The following is a 7,139-nucleotide window of genomic DNA, read 5'->3' as shown; positions in this document are numbered from 1 at the left end:
TAATGCATGCACAAACTGTGCACATGCCTCAAACCTCTAGAAGCAAAAGCCACTTATAGCTGGATTTAAGCTGATTGCTTATATAGGCAAAAGTCCAAGGAACTTTCTTTGGGTTTCTCATCAGTAAAGCAGGAATGTGGAAACACCACGCTTAAGTTTCACATCTTTTATTGTCCTCTATTCAGGAATGCAACCATATTTTAATAAAACACCCCAAACTATTATTTCAGACCACAGAAATGTTGTGATTAAAGCCCGCTGTGACGAGGGGGTCAAGGTTGAGTAAAACTTAAATAGTTAGGTACTGTTCCTGTGGTTCAAGCAGCACGCCTGTGCCTCATTCCACTAAATGAATGATTGGGTTTATGCTGGCCTATAAATGTTCTAGATATTTATTAGTTTTATATTTTATTAATATAGAATTTGTAACGCCCCTTTGCAGTCCCTATGATTTTTCTTTTAAATGGAAAGAAATAGTGTAACGTAGTGTCTAATATATAGTAATATAGTATTTCTATAAACAGAATGGTCTGTAGGTTGGATGTACTTGCTCTGTATATTTTTGACAATATTTTCTTAAATTTTTAAATGTACGACATGAACAGAAGAATATACATAAAAATACAGATTTTTACACATGGCAATTTATTTATGTTAACTTCCCCAACTGTCTCTTAAATGATAATTTTTTTATCACTTTTAAAAACAAAAGCTAAGAATTTCTCTTAAGAATAAATGTAGATGAGGCCGCTGGGTGCACAGCTTCTTTCAGCAAGAACGTTTGAGACTCTGGGAGAGAAGGAGCTGCTGAATGGGACAGGAAGTAGAGGAAATGGAAGGAGATTTTTCTGCTGAAAAGGCTTTGGCTGATAATTGAACAGCAGTAGTGAAATATGTAGGAAGCAGTGCTGCAACAATGCTTTCAGACATGCTAAACGCTGCAGCTTTCCGCCCATTAGCAGGCAGAAACAAGCTTGGATTTATATGATAAGCACTTACACCATGCACACAGAATGATGGATTAACCAGTATTATTCTCTACAACACCTAAAAGTAGCCTAAATGAGCTTGACCTTTTAAAAAAAGAAAGTAGCTCTTGGCTTTAATGTGGAACAGTGAGGAAATGACTGATAAATGACTCGAGGCTTTATTCACCAATATTTTCCTAAGGATTTTTAAGAAAAAATCCAAATCCAAAAACAAAATGTCCCAAATATGAAAACACTGGTGAATGCCAGAATCTTCATGAAAAATTATGTAAGTTACTTTTCTAAATTTGTAAATGTCATGATTTGAACATCCATAGGGCCATCACCTTGTAAAGGCTGGATACTTGTGCAGGGTATAGAGAAGTGTAGGGTTTTGTTGGGGACTATAGGGGAGTATAGTGAAGTATGTATAAGTTTTATAGAGATGTATAGGAGTCTAGGTGAGTATAGGGCTTTCTATAAAGTATAGGAGAGTACAGTAAAAATAGCATTTTATAGGGCAGTTTAAGGTAGTATATCGAGTATAGGGTTTTATATAGAGTATAAGGAGATGCTAGCTAGACAGAAGTGCCCGTGTGTTTCAGGGTAGATGTTTGATGTGTGGCAATGGCACATCTGGAAAGGGAGTCTGAGCCTTGTTTGGACCTTCATCAAAGTAAAACACCTTTTTTGACTCTTTCACCTCCTACCTGTAGTACAGCAGCACGAGCATGATCTGAAAGGTTCTAGATACCTGCTCATTTATTCCTTTTTTTTCTATTAAAGAGAATTAATATAAAGTTACAGATGTAGCAACCTTTTATGTTCCTGTAGAGGTTATACAAGCTGTATGCATGTTATTGAAAGTCAGCAATGGTCCACATTGGGTATTTGGGATGTAACACTTTGTACTGGATATTTTTATAAGGGTTTATGTCCCAATAAAATGCCATAATGAATTATTTATTGAGCATTTTATCTCCAATACAGCAGCTTTGCAAGAGAAGTGGAAAACCTTTTTCATTTGTAATACTTCTAATTCAATAGTAATTTTGGAGAATTTCTATTGGTCTAGTCATCGCAGAATTTAGACAAAATATAAAGAAAAAATATGCTGAAATGTAAAAAAGAAATCTGTCACGGTGACCGTACAGTATTGTAATTATGTGAGTGTCTGTGTAGCTTTCTAACTTCATAGCCGTTATCAGTAGGCGACTGCGGCCCATTTGGCTCTCTGCCAGTGACCCTGCAATGTAAACATTGATAAGAGAGGCATTTTAATTATGTTTGGGAATATGATTTAAAAAGAGGTTGGCTTTCTTTCTTCCTTTCCTTTTTTTTTTTAACAGTGTGTTATTACAGTGTCTGCTCTTGTTCCTGCAGTGATCTCGCTCCTGGTCTCAGCACTGTCAGCAAAGTTTAGTGCTGGATTTAATGGTTTTAGATGTCAGTGTCTGTCATCTACTCTTCTGTTGTTTTAGTATCAGATTATTGCGTAATAAAAGGCTGTGAAGTTTTGTAGTTAAAGCAGCTTTTCTTAAGATATTCATTTTTACATTGGGAGCAGAAGTATTCCTAAGCACAATAAATGAACAATACATTTTCTAATGGGTGGTATCAGTGTGCTGGAGTTATGGAGTTATACCATCACCTATACAGATTTGTAAATGAGTATATTTTTTAAAACAGCTATTGGTCACATGAAAATATCAGAGTATAGTTAGTTAGCATACCTCTGCTGCAAACTGCTGTTTTCCTGATATAATTGCCCTATACGTTTTGACTGTAATAGGCATAGGTTAGTGCTAAAATTCTGACATTGAATTCATTGAGTTCATTTAAAGGTTATAAATGGTTGTGGTTTTAGACTTCTACATTGGTTTTAGACAGAAGGTGCTCCCCCACTAATAATATTAATAGTAATAATTATTAATTAAATGTCCTGTTCTACATTGCAAGACCACAGTACAGGCTATAAGAATAGAATACGAACAAGATACATATTTAATGTGTGTAAAGTTTCATACGAACCATAAATATAAAATCCTTGTGCACAAATAAATGAATTATTTCAATGTCATGCATTAAAACTAAAAAATAAATTCAATTATTTTTCCTGTAAAAATGATGACTGTAGCTATATAATACATTTTCTTCCAAGTTTGGGCTGAACTTCTCCACAGTGCACGGACTAAAATTAAAGTTATGCAATGATCAGATTCCTCCACTCTGATAGAAAACCACATCACAATGCATATTTTAAAGGAGCTCTTCTGCATGTAAATCTGTGCAAAAATCCCCAAATGCCAAAAATCTTTTTAATCTTTTTCCCAAAAGATTTTGTCATTGTTTAAGCTGTCAGGTTTGGACTATTTTCAAACATATTTATTTATGTTTGAGTAAAATGAACATTGTTGTTTTATTCTATAAACTACTGAAAACATTTCTCCTAAATTCCAAATAAAAATATTGTCATTTAGAGTATTTATTTGCAGAAAATGAGAAATGTCTGAAATAACAAAAAAGATGCAGAGCTTTCAGACTTCAAATAATGCAAAGAAAACAAGTTCATATTCATAAAAGTTTTAAGAGTTCAGAAATCAATATTTGGTAAAATAACTCTGGTTTTTAATCACAGTTTTCATGCATCTTGGCATGTTCTCCTCCAACAGTCTTACACACTGCTTTTGGATAACTTTATGCCGCTCCTGGTGCAAAAATTTAAGCAGTTCAGCTTGGTTTGATGGCTTGTGATCATCCATCTTCCTCTTGATTATATTCCAGAGGTGTTTAATTTGGTGACAGAAACTCATCTTTTTTTAAGTGGTCTCTTATTAATTTTCAGAACTGTATCTGGTCATGATAGTCTTTTTTATTATTCAAAACAGCTTCTTTTCCTCTACAGATGCAGTTCGTCTGTCTGTGATAGATAAATGTATTTTCTCCACCCTGCAGTTGATTCGTCCACCCATCTCTGCGGTCTCTGACACAGATTAGAGTGGAGAAAGGGATGAATACTGGGTCTTAACCTACATCTCTGTCTCAGCAGCAACAAAGGCCTAAGCCGCTAAAGCAATCATGTTAATACCCTACATGTGATTGTGGTAAGAATTCTGCCTAAGGCTTTCTCCACTGGGACTTAGTTCTGCAAGAATACAGGAGAAGAAAGGTCTGCCCGTTTATGAATGGACTGAACTCTAAAAATTCAGAGCTAAAAGTGATTTGTGAACACGAAGACCCATCCTGTTAGATAAGCTAATCTGCTTAGTCCATACATAAAAGAACAGTTCAATGAAGAGTCAAAATTTATCTGCTCTTATCCTGGATACATTTAATGTCCAAAATGTTTGTGGACCCCTTCTAATGAATACTTACTTACCTTAAGGTGTACCCATTAATGACGCAGATGTGCAAATGCAAACATAAAGCTTGTCAAGTCCCTGTAGTGCAGGGGTGTCCAAACTATCGGGCCATTTGCAGTTTGCAGTGTTTCCTTTTTTGGAGCGGCCCGCTTATTTTAGAAATAGAATGAAAGTTGGCCCGCTGTTAAGCAGGTTTTTATAATGTGAGATTCAAAGTTTTAATGCTAGGTGAAAGAAACGGGCCAAAGAGTCTAAAAGCGGCGAGAGTGCTCAGTTGTAGTGCAAAAAAGGGGCCAAAGAGTCTAAAAGCAGAGAGAGTGTTCAATTGTAGTGCAGAAAAACGAGCCAAAGAGTCTGAAAGCGGAGAGACTATTCAGTTGTAGCACAGAACAAGGACAAAAGAGTCTAAACGTTGCCGTAATTAAGGAGTTTAATATTAAGAGAAATCATGAAATGAAACATCATTTTTTTTTAATCTAAGTTTACACAACACTGTCAAAGATAGATAAAGGTAGTAAGTCAAGTAAAATGGTGTGTAAATGAAAGTAATCAGGAAAATGTATTATTTCAAGTTGTATATTTCATTATTTGTTTTACTACAAATTTTGTGGCCCGTGACTTCAAATATATTTCTCCTTCTGGCCCCCAACAAAAAAAGTTAGGACACCCTTGCTGTAGTGAATACTGCCAATAGGAAAAAGAATAGCACTCTCTGAAGTAGATAAACTTCAACTTCCAGCTGCTGTTTAGACCAGGCAAGCAGGAGGGGCTTCATGCAAGCTAACCCTATGTGGTTGAAATCTCTTATTCATCCTGCTGTCCATCCTCTTTTTGCTGATCAACAGAGTGGGCGGTCTGTGGCTCCAGCAGGGGTCTGTATATTAAAATTTATCCTGCTACTTCTGTCAGCAGAACACCAATCAATCATAGTCAACCAATCTTTTATTAAACTCTGAAAATGAGTGTCATCCTCATTGTATTTTAAGTAATATACAGAGAAAATATACAGAAGAAAGTATTGAGAATATAAAACAGTAAATGAAACAGTATAAAACAAGACCATACATTTAATTATAAAAATAATACATACAAACTAATGAAACTGTGAGAGAGGAATTATTAAAATAGAACCAACTTAATATAAAACCATGAGCAGGAAAACAATTCTAGTTAAATACTAAGAGTAAAGGAAATGAAGTAAAGAATCAAGAGGCTTTTATTGTCATTCTATTTGAGTACATGTACTCAGTGCAACAGTGCAAATTATGTTTCTCCAGAACCATGAAGCAACACAGAACAATGATCTTCTCACTATTAACTATAGGGTCTGAGATTCTGCAGTTCCCAAACCAGACGGCAATGCAGGTGCTCAAGATGCTCTTAACAGTCCCTCAGTAGAACATGGAAATTAGAAATTGAATTACTAAAAAAAGAGTAAAAAATAAATTTAAAATAAAATACTGATAAAAATGGTAAAAATAGGTTTCATTGGCAGCCATACTTAAGCCCTATCTGGACGGGATTAGTATCTCAGGGGGTCCTGGGGTAATTTTTGATTTTATGGGGGGTCCTCTGTGATTTTATTCCCGTCCGGAACGACCATGTACATGCTTTTCTTAGACATCCACTGAGAAAATTACAGGCTGAATTATCTACTGTTTTTTACTTAAGTTGTCATAAGGTAATTTTTATTCCTGTCTGGACTCGCATTTGTTTCGTCACCTCACAATTACTAAAATAGCTATTTGTCAGCTGCAATGCAGCATAAGTACACATCAGGCGTGCATTTCCACGGAGATCCACGTAAACACAACAGCGAGTGGAAATGGAGGAGCTACTGAACGTGATGTCATGCCAAAAAACTTTTTCAAGTTTTTTCAGTTGCAGTCCGGATGCAAGAGTTTTATCATTGAGGAGAAGTGTGAAATATTTTTCACAGATGTCCCCCTAAGAAACTAATCCCGTCCAGATAGGGCTATAGTCCGTTTTTTTTTTTCAACATTCTGAAAGTTCTCACATTTTAAATAAAGAGAAAAGTCTAGAAATTAAAATTTCTTCTGAACTGTTCCTTTAAAGTTGGGCTAAAACAGAGCCTGTCTCGTGGGCGCTGGTTGGCAGAGTTCTAGAGGGGAGAGCAGTGTGGTGGGTGTGTGGAGGGAAGCAGGGTGCCAGGTCTATGTGTGGACGTCTTTGTTCTGGAGCTTCCAGATGTGGCAGGGATGCAGCATCGCTGTGCTCAGCGGCGGTGCCACTCGCAGCCTGGTGGTGTTGGATGACCGGCAGGGAGAAAGAGACCAGATCAGATTAGATCAGTGCACATGGGAGGATTAGGACTGTCTAAAGTGCTGCTTTCAAGTTAAAATAAAAGTTTTCTTTAAGTAGTTTGGGGGTTGTTTAAGTCTGTTGCATTTGATAGACTCTTACTCTCTTATATTCAGTTACTTTAATAATTCAACTGTATTATTACAGTTATATTGAAAGTTTGGACACACTAGGCCAAATTGGATATTTTGTACAATTCTGAGGCACATTTCCAGTAAAATGTATATATGTGGCACGTGCAAAAGTTTGCACACCCTGCTAAGGATGTAAATATTAACATCACTCTTTGGCTCAGACTTTTTTGCAAAAAATTATATCTTCCATGTCGTGGATCACAGATGTGGCTTTGCAGAATTGGGGCTTGTTAAAGTAAAGTTGGGCAGATGTTGAGGAAAAGCCTCCAGCAGGGCAGAGAGAATGAGAAAGCGGGTGAGAGACTGAGAGTAAGAGCTAAAGAGAGAGAGAGAGAGACTTTAGCAGCCACAGC

This window comes from Astyanax mexicanus, chromosome 4 (assembly GCF_023375975.1).
Source record: "Astyanax mexicanus isolate ESR-SI-001 chromosome 4, AstMex3_surface, whole genome shotgun sequence".
NCBI classification, from domain to species: Eukaryota; Metazoa; Chordata; class Actinopteri; order Characiformes; family Acestrorhamphidae; genus Astyanax; species Astyanax mexicanus.
Note: the sequence above shows the minus strand (reverse complement) of the source record.